At 36.6% G+C, this 15,791-nt stretch overlaps 1 long non-coding RNA gene across 2 annotated transcripts in view; it reads left to right on the top strand.

Moving 5' to 3' along the window:
- LOC123330774 overlaps positions 1-15,791 on the top strand; it is a 351,279-nt gene that overhangs the window by 282,698 nt on the left and 52,790 nt on the right. For both annotated transcript variants that reach the window (XR_006546900.2, XR_006546901.2), the window contains exon 3: positions 371-464. This is a non-coding gene — a long non-coding RNA (uncharacterized LOC123330774). The remainder of the gene's footprint in view (positions 1-370; positions 465-15,791) is intronic.

Here is a 15,791-nt window from a genome sequence, read left to right as displayed (position 1 = left end):
AAAGTTGATGTATAAATTATTCTCTGCTTAAACATATTATTTAAAGTCACACAAAGGAAGTAAGAGAACTAAGGGTAACACCAATATGAATATAATTGTGAGGCATCTGTCAGAGAGATAGGAATGAATAATATCAGTGAGCTAAATTTTTTCATTTATTTTAGAAAATTGAGTGTCATTTAAGATGTTTAAAACATTAATTATCCTTTTACTGAAGCAGATTTGTAAAGATACATGTATGCATATATTAGTTAGGTTTCTAAATGAATGTAATACAGATGAAAAAAATGTTAAAAATAATGGTGAATGCAAGAGCACTTAGCAAAATAAAGTAAGTATCAATTTTTTTTTTAAACTTATTACTGGCCAGATGAAGAGAGTCTTACGTGAGATTTGATGACAAAGGAAAGAAAATGGAGTCTGCAGTTCCTGGCGCTGTTTGGTGCTATGTGACAGTGAGAAGGGTAAGTGAAAGCATAAACGTCCAAGATCTGCTCTGGGGAAACATGGTCCTTTTGGGCAAACAGCTAAATCCAACTGCCTTGACTATACATCTTCTTAGCAAAAGCGTACCGCTTAAGCACTCTTTACGGGCATACAGAAGCTGATTCATTGTAGCCAGTTTTATATTCAGGAAATGTGCTTTCAACACAATATTTGGGATTCATCTGAAGGACTATTAAAATAGAATTCAAATAAGGCATATCTGCATTGATTTGAAAATGTTTATTAAGCTACATATGCATTCTTTTCATTTTAACTAATTTAATAGGGATTTATTTTCCTCTAATGTGTGGATTATAGGTCTGCATTTTATTTGTTACATATTAAATTATTAAGTGTAAAACTTTTGTTTCTAGAGCACATATATCTTTCCAGTATTCCATCTAGATGTGGCCTACATATTGCATTTTAATTGTCATTACTTTAGAAAATATTGTAAGCTTTGGCAGATGTTGGTGTTTCTTTTCTCATTATTTATTTTGATCATTATATAATGTTTTCACTTCAAATCTAAATCTGGAATCACTTTATCACCTCTATAAATGTCTTCTGATATTTACTTGCTTATAGTCATATCAAAGACATTTTCACATTTTAAACACCCAAATAAATCAGTAATTATGCATTGTATTCCCCAATCCATATCTCTAATGAGAGTATCCATCTGTCTGTCTTCCTCAATATCTCTATATCTATATATAAGGAAAACTATCACAATGAATTTTTTTAGTTTTTAGAAAGTTTTCATTCGTGTATAAGCTATTTGAAAACTAAAGTTTTCATTAGTATATAAGCTATTTGCTAGTATTTTATAAATACATTGGGGCTTCCCTGGTGGCTCAGAGGTTAAAGCCTCTGCCTGCAATGCGGGAGACCTGGGTTCAATCCCTGGGTCAGGAAGATCCCCTGGAGAAGAAAATGGCAACCCACTCCAGTACTCTTACCTGGAGAATCCCATGGACGGAGGAGCCTGGTGGGCTACAGTCCACGGGGTCGCAAAGAGTCGGACATGACTAAGCGACTTCACTTTTTATAAATACATTATTCATTTAAAAATAATGAAAGTAGTCTGTGGAAGGTAGAAGAAACATAGGGAACCCAGAGCCAATACTGCAAGGATGAATATGTCTAAGGTTAGCAGGTGAGAACAGTGGACCAAGAATGGATCCTTGGAGTAAAGAGAATAACAGAAATTGATTTAGATGCAAAGGGTTAGAGGATATGAGAGGGGACTACAGGATATAATTTAATTAGTTAGATGTATGAACATAGAGGGACAGTTGTAATTGAGAATTTAATAATGCTTCTGAAGTTTGTTCAGAAGCCTATCACTTTCCTTCAGCAATAACAAAAGAGGTCGCCTCAAATCAGATATTCAACTTGGAGGCACAAGTTTTGAAAACTGAAAATCATGAGGTTTAAGAGGTAAGCTATGTCAGTCCATTCAGGAAACCCAGTTCTTCTGTATCAGATGCTGAATATTCCTTAGAGTAGTAAACCATTTGAACTTATTAATATATAACTAATTGTTTTGCTTAAACTTGAACAAATAACCAGGGAGGAAGAGTAATCCATAAGGGGTGCAGAGCTTAATTTTATCTCAAGACCTAATTCTAAGAATAACCTCTGTGAGTAAAGCTTGCCTATGGTAGAAGTGAACTTTGAAATTTCCAGTGTTTTGTCACAAAAAAATGTTATTTTTAATATTTACTGGAAAAGAGTGCATGAAAAAATTAGGTTAACAATGAAAATCTAGGTGTCCAATAGTTTCACAAACATATATTTGTGACTATCGCTGCTAATGGCACTAGGAAAAGACCGTCATTTAAATGTATTGCCAGGATTTCTTTCCTCGAAACAATCCATTTTATTCAAGTTTACATATTTTGAGACTGGTGTGTTTGCTGTTAGGGCATAATTATCCAACATTGTTGATTAATTTTTAATATTCATTAATTTGTATCTCTGATTATAAAAGCCTTTTGGGTACCTGGACCCACTTCTAATGTGTGGGAGGGTGATTTTCCCCATACCACCAGTGCTCCATAGTCACCAGCCGGGTGTCCTATAATTCAACTCAATTCAAACATCATCATCTACCAGTGTTTCCCTTGTGGATCACAAAAATCTGCCTGCAATGTGGGAGACCTGGTTTGATCCCTGGGTTGGGAAGATCCCCGGGAGAAGGAAACAGCTGCCCACTCCAGCATTCTTGCCTGGAAAATTCCATGGACAGAGAATCCTGGCAGGCTATAGTCCACGGGGTTGCAAAAAGCCAGACATGACTGAGCGACTAACATTTTCATTTTCATTCTTGCAGGAAGACAGCTACAGTATTAACATATATAACTACAGTTTGAACTAGATGTTTAGATCCAGAAGGAATCTAGCAAAGTCTGTTAAAATTCCTCTCTGTGTCCCACTGTCTCTGCATTGCCCAGCAAATGTTTCTCTATAAAACATTTGCTTTTCCATGTCCATGAGAATTCCCTTCCTTCTTTTTGAAAGTTCCAAACCACTACTCTCAGCATCCTATTGTGTCTTTAGCTGTAGATAGTCTTTAAGGTGAGGCATTCAGCCATTTTGGCAAGTTAATTCTCTTGAATTTCTCCCCCATATACATGCTATTAAACTTTTGTTTGATTTTCTCCTATTATCTATCTCAAGTCAATTTAATTCTTAGACCAGCCAAAAGAACCTAGATGGGTGGAAGAAAATTTCTTCTTCCCTAACATTATAAATCACAATGTCATAAAAAGTAAATACCACCTCCTCTGTAATATGTAGAGAATACCAAAAACCATACAAAATGGATTTTCAATTACCATAAAACTACTTTGCTATATATACATCTTTTCTAGCTACTTATAAAAAAACAGTGTAGGTAATATTCCAAATGGAATGCTTCAGGCTTATAAAATAAAATGTTTAATGTTGTGACTGATCTATTATAATTAATATTAAAAGAAACACAACTATAATAACTTGATCAAATATGTAATGGGAAAATCCTTTTAACCAAATATTTCTAATTTAAAAAGAAATATATATAGGTACATATTGTAGATAGTATGCATATTTCAAAATACAAGTGTCAAGTGTTGATTAAAAGAAAAACTCTCAACATAAAAGTTGTTTTATTTGGGGACCCTACTGAGGACTATAGCTCAGGAGGTAGATAGCCTCTCAGGCTGCTCTTAGGAACTGCTGCAAGGAGGTAAAGGAGGAGCCAGGATGTCTATATACATATGAAGCTTTTTATTTTTTGGCTGGGTCATGTAGTTAAGCGTAAAATATTACTGCTAATCATAATGAACAGACATCTCAGTCTAACAATTTTAAGTGCTTTTCTATGTGTGGGAAGATGCAAGAATCTGGGGTCACTGAAATTTGTCCTTAGATATTTATCTTATTTGTCCTTAGGCATGTATCCTCCATGCCCTGGAGGAGGGCTTGGCAACCCACTCCAGTATTCTTGCCTGGAGAATTCCATGGACAGAAGAGCCTGGCAGACTGCAGTCCATAGGGTTGCAAGGAGTCAGACATGACTGAAGCAACTTAGCACACATGCATACATGTATCTTAACTGGGCTTCCCTGGTAACTTAGTGGTAAAGAATCCACCTACCAAGCAGGAGACTCAGATTCAAGGTTTGGGTCAACTCCAGAAAGATTGCCTGGAGGAGGAAATGGCAACCCACTCCAGTATTCTTGCCTGGAGAATCCCATGGACAGAGGAGCCTGGGGGCTACAATCTATAGGGTCGGAAAGAGTCAGACACAGCTGCAGCAACGAAACAACAAATATATCTTAGTTATCTGGGGCCAATGTACAAAGCCCAGCATGCTTTCTGTCTTTCTCAAGCCTGAATTCCCCTCGGGTACACTGTAGTAGTTAATGGCTTGATCCTTGTAGAACTAACTGCAATGGCGTGGCAGCATTTTTTTTTTTTTTTTAAGTTACACAGTTTACCACATATTTTTGCAATGATACTTAGTAGAGATAATACATGTGAAGTAAAGCACTTAGCTCAATACCTGGCATAGAACAAAAGTTTTCGTTTCTTTTGTTTTCCATTGCTATATCTTGGACTATGATGGGCTGATATTTGTTATGCTCTGTGGTATGTGCTTGTGTGTGTGTATGTGTACTAAGTCTCTTCAGTCATGTTGGACAGTTTGTAACCTGATGGATTATAGCCCACCAGGTTCCTCTGTCCATGGGCTTCGCCAGGCAGGAATACTGGAGTGGGATGCCATTTCCTTCTCCAGGGGATCTTTCCAACCCAAGGATCGAACCCTAGTCTCTTATATCTCCTGCATTGGCAGGTGGGTTCTTTACTGCTAGCAGCCACCTTGGAAGCTCCCAAGGTACTCTATATGTTGCTAAATAATATATTTATGCAAATAAGATTTTAGAAGAATCTTTTACAAGCAAATAAAATATGTTTCTGGAAAAAACTTATCAGCAGAATTCTTGTAATTGCAGACACAAGCCTTCCATTAGGTGCTAGTTTATTCCTTATTTGAAATGCTGCAAACTCTGAAAGTTTATGTTGTCCTTTCCTCTAATTCTAGATTTGTGAGATATTCTAGCATTGTGGTTTGTACATTGCCTTTAATACACAAATAGTTTTACTAAAGTTAATTCATTTATTTTCAGGGAGGTTAAACATTCATTTTATAATAATTTTATAATACCAAGTATTAACTGCCTATATGTCCCATAATATATCTCAACCCTTAACTAACAAAGTTGTCAAGCTGATACAGTGCTGATAATTAATATGGTCTGAATTAAATATAACTTGCTGAAACTTCATTCCTTCCCCTGATGACCTGGTCTGTTACTTTTGAGCAGTGTTCCTTCTACTTCTCTTTGGCATCTGAAACTATGTCTTTATAATCATTTGTTTAACAAATGCTCACCTTTCCAGAACAATTGTGTTTCCTTAGCCTTTTTAAGAGGACCCAAAGAGTTCTCTGTCTAAGAGAAATACACATTTCCAGTTTTTGTTGCCAGCATTCTTTCCTCCTTTCCTGATGATGTTAGATTCTATTTATGATTTGGTTAGCCTTGAAGAAATTAATTAATTCCTCCCTAAATTGTTTTCCCTTTCAGTTAAAATAACAAGCCATGTTAGCAGTACTCTGTATGAATTGCTTTGACAGTGTATGACTTACTGTGTTGATTTTTCCATGATTCTTCAGGTAGTTAGTCACTTCTGAATTCTCTCTGGCATCTCTGATCAGCCTCTTGCAGAAAACAATGTTTTTCTTTTCCTGATTTGAGATTTATAATTAGGACCTGTTGTTTATTTGTCTTGTCAAATTAACTTTATTTGAGGAAACATATTAGGTGTACTTTTGACATATCTTTAAAGCAAAATTTAGAATATTTGCTGACAGTGTTTAGTTTTGCCATTTAAATAAAATATTCCCTACAGTAAAGTATGTAAAGCACCACCTTTACTGCTATTGATTTAGATAAGACAATTTTTTCATAGATGTAATCCTCTCTTCAAGGCAGGGGCTAAATGATTCCCCTTTTCATGTATGATCTTTTCAGGCCAGGTGAATATTGTTTAATGTGCTGAAGTAGTAATTTGTCCTAGAAATGATACTGTAGATTCCAAAAGTTCCATTGAATAACATTTGTACTGGTTTGAACAAATTTCAGTAGCTATCCAAAAGATAATAAACCTAAGTGAAATAATATATATTTACTAATATTCCTGATTTTTTCTCCCTAAAATCCTGTCCTCAGGCTAAAGCTCTTTGAGAGCAATTCAGAGTTTAGTATGTACATTATGAAATAGTACTTAAAATCTTCCAAAATGTATGTTAAGTTTCTAACATGTTAATTCAAGTTAATTTTAAAGTGAGCTGAGAGTACATAGATTAAAAATAAGTTGAAGGTCATAGAAAAGAGAATGCAACTGTCATTTATTAATATTAATGAAATATTCCCCAAACTAATAACCATAGGCTCATACTTGGTTCAGTATCTACATTATAAATCTAGAGAGTGAAAAGCCATATGTCATAAAGAAGTGATTAAACTCTAAGTTGTTGAGCTCATCAGTGAGGTTCAAATTAAAGCACCTGAAGAATCCAAAGAACATTGGAAAAAAATGATGAAATTTGAAATCTCATTTTTTGAGTGTGCATTATCTTCTAATGTATTAATTTGTAGTGAAAGAGCAAAAAGGCCTGGTTCAGCTAGGAGATCTGCTTCTAATTCATTACATTGCCTTAGATAATAATAATCATAGTGATAATGATAATAAAAACAATAGTTAATAGTAACTGAGTGGTTTGGTGGTGAGACATTGTATTGATGGTGTCTGCACATAATCCCATAATACTTTTAACAACCTACTTATTATTATCATGTTATATAAAAGGAAATCAAGTTTAGAAAATTAAAGTAACTTGCCTAAGTTCATCAGTTCAGTTCAGTTCAGTCGCTCAGTCATGTCTGACTCTTTGAGACCCCATGAATCGCAGCATGCCAGGCCTCCCTGTCCATCACCAACTCCCGGAGTTCACTCAAACTCACATCCATTGAGTCGGTGATGCCATCCAGCCATCTCATCCTCTGTCCTCCCCTTCTCCTCCCGCCCCCAATCCCTCCCAGCATGAGAGACTTTTCCAATGAGTCAACTCTTCACATGAGGTGGCCAAAGTACTGGAGTTTCAGCTTCAGGATCATTCCAGTCTGTTGTTCCATGTCCAGTTCTAACTGTTGCTTCCTGACCTGCATATAGGTTTCTCCAGAGGCAGGTCAGGTGGTCTGGTATTCCCATCTCTTTCAGAATTTTCCACAGTTTATTGTGACCCACACAGTCAAAGGCTTTGGCATAGTCAATAAAGCAGAACTAGATGTTTTTCTGGAACTTTCTTGCCGAAGTTCATACAGCTTGATAAAGTTAGAATTAAGAATTTAAATTCAGATTGTATGACTCTAGGAACTATATCCCTAACTTCTAGTTACAGTTACATAATTTATCTGAATATCAATTTCTTTACCTGTAAGTAGAAATTGTAAATTAAAATGTGTAGAAATGCTCTGAGATTCAGTTTTCAGTTGAAAAAAAAAATGTTTAAAAAATACCTGTTCTGCACTGGAGATAACAGTACTATGATATATACTATACTTTACAGACATATATACTATGTCTGGGGAAACCAATACTTCTTACTGTTATGGCATTTGTGGTATACTGTGCGGTAAGAATAAGTGAACAGGTAATTAAAATAAAATGTGGTAAGTCATCCTTCATTGTGCTCCTTTCTTCACCCCCATATTCAACTATCAGCAACTTTGTTTGGGTCTACTTACCCACATATTCTAGTAGTCATGTATGGATATGACAGTTGGACCATTAAGAATGTTGAGTGCAAAAGAACTGATGCTTTCAAATTGTGATGCTGGAGAAGACTCTTGAGAGTCTTGGATAGCAAGGGGATCAAACCAGTCAGTCCTAAAGGAAATCAACCCTGAATAGTCATTGGAAGGACTGACGCCGAAGCTGGAGCTCCAATACTTTGGCCACCTGTTGTGAAGAGCTGACTCATTGGAAATGATCCTGATGCTGGGAAAGATTGAGGGCAGGAGGAGAAGGGGGTGACAGAGGATGAACTGGTTGGATGATATCACTGATTCAAGGGACATGAGTTTGAGCGAACTCTGGGAGAAAGTGAAGGACAGGAAAACCTGGTATGCTTCAGTCCATGGGGTTGCAAAGAGTCAGACAGGGCTTAGTGACTGAACAACAACCCACATATCAAATCTAATCACCTAATCATTTCTATTGCTAAAATCCTAGGTCAAGGCAGAATCAACATATCCTCCTTGGTATATATTAATAAAAAGACTTTTAACCAGCTCACTTACTTACCAGGCTCTTAGGAACAGGATACACTGATAGAGAAATGAGTGGAAGGGGCAGATGGCCCAGGGTTGGTGGGTAAGGTCCTGAAGAAGAGTCTACAATCTCCAGTGCTATCTGCTGCCTGCATAGTTATAAGATTTAACTATGGCAGAGTTCAGAATGGAGACTCTTTCAAGAAAGGTGAACCTTAAACTAAGGAGAAGGAAAATATGGCATCTTAGTAAAACTAAAAGATTTCAGTTTGTTGGAAGAAAAGATTATCATATGAGGTACCCCTGAAATGAGACTGTCAGATCATACAGAGTCTTACAGGATATATTGCATGCTTAGTTGCTCCATTTTGTCTCTTTGTAAACCTGCCAGGTTCTTTTGTCCATGGGATTTTCATGGCAAGAATACTGGAGTGGGTTGCAATTTCCTCCTTCAAGGGTTCTTCCAGGCCCAGAGATTGAACCCAAGTCTCCTGTCTCTGCATTGGCAGGCAGATTCTTTACCTTTGAGCCACCATCACCCTAGGAAATACTGAGGATGTTATAAATTACCTTTAAAGTTATAAATTTGTTAGAAGTTTTAAGCAAAAAGAATTATGGTAAATTTGTGAGATATTATATTTTCTTAATAAGAATGTTCATAATATATGTGGTACTTGGATTATCTGCATTTTACGTGATCACTGATATTGTTAGATTCTCATCTGTCTTCTACTGTTTTCTATTCTCCTAATCTTATATTTATTTCCTTTATTCTTACCAAGAATTTAGCTCTGCTACTCTCAATATTGCTGCTTCCACATCCATTTTATCTGCCCAAGCTGCCTATGGGTACCTTAGATTGACATTAACCCTTCATGCCACTGAGTCACAAGTAAATATAAGTTCCTGACCTGCCTACTCCAATGGCCCTTGTGTTAAACAGTCTTTTCTGCTTCCCAGGGCCTTCCCCTTGTGAGTCCCTTAGATAAGGACCTGAGCAAAACCCTGCCTTTTGGTTTGAATTGACCAATCTGGCTTTAACTTGGGAACCCCAAAGCATTCTACACATAGACCTTAATAAAGTCATGCCACCCAGGTCCTGCTGCAAACTCTGCCTGCAGCCTGCCTTTACCTCATGTGTGACCCTTCGAGGCATGCTGCATGTTTTCTATGGGATCTTTAAATAATAAACTTCTACATTTTAGTTTTACTGTGGCCTTTGGTTGAACAGAGGCCCATTTTCCTGGAGTCTACCTGACATAACCAAGTCATTGTTTTATGTCATTGTTACATTCTTTTTTTAAAGTCATTATTATGTTCCTTTTTTTTTCCCTGTCTTTTTATGGATTTGTGGATTACTTTAATCATTTCATGAATCATTTTACCTCCTTTTCTGACTGGTGAGCTGCAACTCATCGTTTCGTCATTTTACGGTTGCTTTATAGTGTATATCTTCATCATATCACAGTCTGCCTTCAAGTATTACAGCACTTTTCCATCTTTCCCCTCCTTGGTTTGTGCTATTGTTTTCACTTCTCTTTTACATATCTGTTAAATTCACAGAAAATTATTATTAAACAGTCATTTATCTTTAAAATAAGGTTTAGATCACAAGAAAAAAATGAAATATATCCATCCATGTAACTTTCATTTCTAGGCACTCTTCATTCCTTATTTTCATCTGGTTGTCTTTTTTCCCTCCCATCTGAAGAAAATGTCTTTCATGTTATGCCGGTCTGCTGGTGATGTCTGAAAAGTTTTACTTCACATTTTTTGGGAAAGATATATTTACTTAGTAGATGGATGGTATGGGGAGGGAGGAGGGAGGAGGGCTCAGGGTGGGGAACACCTGTATACCTGTGGCGGATTCATTTTGATATTTGGCAAAACTAATACAATTATGTAAAGTTTAAAAATAAAATAAAATTTAAAAAAAAGATGAGAAAGCATTTTCTTTCAGCACTTTAAAGATCCTCCTCCATTATCATCTCACTTACATATTTTCTATGAGAAATAAATCATCCTTATCTTTGATTTTGTACATAAAATGTATTATGTTAAATACATAATTAGTTTAAAGATGTCTTTTCCTCTGGCTGCTTTAAAGATTTTCTATCACTAACTTTGAGAAATTTGATTATGTTGTGCTTTGGAGTATTTATTTTTAATGTCTCTTGTACTTGAGATTTATTGAGATTCTTTTTTTTTTAAATTTTATTTTATTTTTAAACTTTACATAACTGTATTAGTTTTGCCAGAGATTCTTAAACTATGGGTTTCTATTTTTCAAGTTTTGCAAACATTGTAACCATTATTTCTTCAAAAAATGTTGGTCCTTCTTTCTTCTCTGATATTTCCTAAGCTGTGGAGATTCCAACTGTGTGTATATGAGACCACTTGAAATTGTTCCACGGCTCACTTGAACCCTTCACTATTTATTCCTTTTGCTCTCTGTGTCTTATTTTGGATAGTTCCTCCTGTTGTGTCTCAGAGTGCACTAACCCTTTATTTTCTGCAATGTCTGATCTGCTGTTAATTCCATTCCATGTATTTTTCATCTCACAAATTGTAGTTTTCATCTTCAGCAGTTCAGTGTGATTCCTTTTGAAAATATTTATATTTCATATTTCTACTTAACTTCTGAATATATGAAATGCAGTTATTGTTTCAGGAAGGAGGGTAATTTGTTACTTCATCTTCTTCAGAGTTAGAAGTTCCTTCCTCTTGGTTTTAGCCAGGTACATGGCTATCTAGCTAAAGACCACAAATCTATCTACCCTTATAGACTTGTGTGACCATATGAATAATGTCTGACTGATGGGATACAGGTAGAAGTAGTAAGTCACATTCTGAGCCCTGCCCTTTAAAGACATGCACCTGGACCCCTGATTCTTTCTCCCAGTTGACTGATTGTAGTGACAAGAACAAGGAAAGATGACTGAGGTTGAGAAGAGCAGAGCTTCTCAGTCTCAGAACTGAGAGTGAGAGACAATATCATGTTTTGACACAGCCACTGAATTCTTGAGTCTTACTTTTGCAACATAATAGTCTGTACTAAATAAGAAAAAGAAGGAAGTTTTGAGGGAAAGCTATAAATTCACCCTGGGGATTTTTGAGTTTAAAGCCTCTGCCTGACTAGCTCAGTCAGAAGAGCATGAGATTCTTAAAGCCTCTGTGGAGATGGATATACAAGTGTGAATGCTTCTGAAGCCCAAGACAGAGTTCTAGGTGGAGATGTGGACTTGTGAAGAACCACCATGTACCTGGAAAATAAAATTACTGTGTGTAGTTGTACAATCAAATGCTTGGTTCAGTGCACAGTTGTAAGAGAAGAAAGAAATCTAAGATAAAGTGTTTGAGGTTTAAAAATAAAATAAAATTAAAAAAAAAAAGAAATCTAAGATAGTAGTTCTCAAACTTGGCTGCACTTTGAAATCAACTGGAGAGTTTAAGGAAAATATATTGAATCCTGAATCTCTCCTCCAGATATTTCTTATTAATCAACCACTATAGGGTATAACCTGGGCATCATTATATATAAAAACTGCATGGGTGATTCAGATATGCAGCAAAAAAGATAATTGATGCTCTAAAAATAATAAAACAAGAGAAAATTGAAGTGTGCTCACAAAGAAGACATAGAAGCAATAGGACATGTGATGGAGGAAATCTAGGTGCTATAGGATTTTGATCCAATTTTGCATAAAATAGGCCCCAACAAATAAATGCCTGTATGTGATTGTGAGTTTCACATATTATAAAAAGTACTGAGTTTGAGAACATGTTGAATTGTGTAACCTAAATCAACTAGATCAGAACCTCAATATAATGAGGTATAAAATGTGGGTAATAACCCATTCCATTTCACCTCATCACTCTAAGTATAATAAGATATTTGACAGAATCTTGCAAACAATAATGTTATACCATTCCCAAGTGAGGTATTTCAAGTCAAATTACTTCAATCTTGACTTCCTACATTTCTACTTTCATAAGAAAATTAGGCCTATGTTTTAAGAAAAGTGACTCATGATGGGGAATTCATGATGAATATAATTGACATAATTATTTCATTTTCCTTTTCTTCATAGTGGCATGACTTCATCACCATTATAACTGCTATAACAGTTCTGTTAATCATGTTTCTGATGAAATTACCAGTTAGTAGCAAGGAAAGGCAGACTTCACAGAAGCAGTAGGTTCTCTCATCAGTGAACTTGCAACTAAGAACTGAGAAAAGTCTTATTGAATAATGGCAAGAGGAACCATCATGGTTCATGCCTGGAAGATACTGTATACTGATATCCTATCAAAGAATATATGATTTTCATTCCTTCCAGAGATATTTCAAGCTTAGTCTTGGAATGGAAGCACTAGGAAAAAACATACGTATTGAATCTCTTTAATGCTCAGATTGACAAAAAAAAAAAAGGAGAAACAAGAAAAAAATATACCATAGGGAATAACCTTACCCAGAGGAAAAATTATAAGGGTGATTTAGCAAGTTATTTGCAGCTCTAATTTCTGTGACCTCACTCGAATTGGGAATAGTGAAGTGATCTTGCTGTTCTGATTAGAATGCTTAGAGAGAAAGCAATTATACCCTAAGTGAATCAATAAAAGGCTAACAGTATAAAGGCAGTAAAACAGAGACTTACATCACCATCTAAATATTAGATACCAAAGAAGAAACTGTAACGTAGCTATATAGACATATGGAGATGCCATACCTTAATCTGTCAAGTTATGCTTAAAAAAAAGTCCTGAACAGAAGTTAGGAAAATTCACACCAGGATAAACTAAAGAATTGCATCATCCTAAAGGTTTATATTGTAAAAGACACCACATTTCTATATGTTGAGAAAAAAGCTTCAACTTGAAGAAAGTCTGGTTGTATAGAAGATAGGAGACCTAAAACTTGGATATTAAAATATTTAGTCACCTGGAAAGTATGATTTTACTTTATATCAATTTACTATAATAGTCTCATGAGGTGGTTTGTTTTTGGAATGTCTATTTTATTTTTTATTTCTTTGTTCACTACTTTATCAGTAATGTGTTATTAGATGTCTTTGTGTAATAAACCCTTGTTGGGGGATAGGTGAAGGTTAATTACCTTTGGTTCTACCTTTAAGAATTTGCATTCCTACAAGATAGAAGCAAAAATGCATATTTAATATTAAAATTCAATAGAAGATTATGTATATCACATAATATATGAGTATAATTATATGTGGGAGGTAATATTTAAAAACCATATATCTAAAAAAGAATCCATTCAATTCGAGAATGCATATAAAGGACTCCCAAACTTGGCTGTAAAAATCAAATAGCCCATTTACTGATTAGTCAAAAGCCATGAATAGATATTTCAATGAAGAAGGTATGGAAATAAGCTCAGGAATAGATGGTCCACATCATCAGCTACTGCTGCTGCTGCTAAGTCGCTTCAGTCGTGTCCGACTCTGTGCGACCCCATAGACGGCAGCCCACCAGGCTCCCCTGTCCCTGGGATTCTCCAGGCAAGAACACTGGTGTGGGTTGCCATTTCCTTCTCCAATGCGTGAAAGTGAAAAGTGAAAGTGAAGTCGCTCAGTCATGGCCAACTCTTAGCGACCCCATGGACTGCAGCCTAACAGGCTCCTCCGTCCATGGGATTTTCCAGGCAAGAGTACTGGAGTGGGGTGCCATTGCCTTCTCCCTCATTAGCTACTAGGGAAACACAAATTAAACCAATAATGATATTACTGCATACATATGAGAATGGCTAAAATAAAGCAATAATAGCACAAATGCTGGTGAAGATACTGAAAAACTAGATCATTCATACATGATTGGTTAGACTGTAAAACAGGACAGACTCCTAGGAAGTCGCTTGTCAGTTATTCAGTTCAGTTCAGTTCAGTACAGTCACTCAGTCATGTCCGACTCTTTGCAACTCCATGAACCGCAGCAGGCCAGGCCTCCCTGTCCATCACCAACTCCCAGAGTTCACCCAAACTCATGCGCATCGAATCAGTGATGCCATGCAGACATCTCATCCTCTTCATCCCCTTCTCCTGCTGCCCCCAATCACTCCCAGCATCAGGATCTTTTCCAATGAGTCAACTCTTTGCATGAGGTGGCCAAAGTACTGGAGTTTCAGCCTCAGCATCAGTCCTTCCAATGAACACCCAGGACTGATCTCCTTTAGGATGGACTAGTTGGATCTCCTTGTGTCCAAGGGACTCGCAAGAATCTTCTCCAACACCACAGCTCAAAAGCATCAATTCTTTGGCACTCAGCTTTCTTCACAGTCCAACTCTCACATCCATACACGACCACTGGAAAAACCACAGTCTTGACTAGATGGACCTTTGTTGGCAAAGTAATGTCTCTGCTTTTGAATATGCTATCTAGGCTGGTTATAACTTTTCTTCCAAGGAGTAAGCGTCTTTTAATTTCATGGCTGCAGTTACCATCTGCAGTGATTTTGGAGCCCAGAAAAAGAAAGTCTGACACTGTTTCCACTGTTTCCCCATCTGCCATTTGCCATAAAGTGATAGAACCAGATGCCATGATCTTAGTTTTCTGAATGTCGAGCTTTAAGCCAACTTTTTCACTCTCCCCTTTCACTTTCATCAAGATGCTTTTTGGTTCCTTTTCACTTTCTGCCATAAGGGTGGTATCATCTGCATATCTGAAGTTATTGACATTTCTCCTGGCAATCTTGATTCCAGCTTGTGTTTCCTCCAACCCAGCATTTCTCACGATGTACTGCATATAAGTTAAATAAGCAGGATGATAATATGCAGCCTTGATGTACTCCTTTTCCTATTTGGAACCAGTCTGTTTTTCCATGTCCAGTTCTAACTGTTGCTTCCTGACCTGCATATAGGTTTCTCCAGAGGCAAGACAGGTGGTCTGGCATTCCCATCTCTTTCAGAATTTTCCAGTTTCTTGTGATCCACAGAGTCAAAGGCTTTGGCATAGTCAATAAAGCAGAAATAGATGTTTTTCTGGAACTCTCTTGCTTTTTCCATGATCCAACAGATGTTAGCAATTTGATCTCTGGTTCCTCTGCCTTTTCTAAAACCAGCTTGAACATCTGGAAATTTATGGTTCACGTATTGCTGAAGCCTGGCTTGGAGAATTTTGAGCATTACTTTACTAGCATGTTAGATGAATGCAATTGTGTGGTAGTTTGAGCATTCTTTGACATTGCCTTTCTTTGGGATTGGAATGAAAACTGACCTTTTCCAGTCCTGTGGCCACTGCTGAGTTTTCCAAATTTGCTTGCATATTGAGTGCAGCACTTTCACAGCATCATCTTTCAGGATTTGAAATAGCTCAACTGGAATTCCATCACCTCCACTAGCTTTGTTTGTAGTGATGCTTTCTAAGGCCCATTTGACTTCACATTCCAGGATGTCTGGCTCT

This window comes from Bubalus bubalis, chromosome 20, assembly GCF_019923935.1.
Source record: "Bubalus bubalis isolate 160015118507 breed Murrah chromosome 20, NDDB_SH_1, whole genome shotgun sequence".
NCBI classification, from domain to species: domain Eukaryota; kingdom Metazoa; phylum Chordata; class Mammalia; order Artiodactyla; family Bovidae; genus Bubalus; species Bubalus bubalis.
This window is presented reverse-complemented; position numbering and strand designations above follow the sequence as displayed.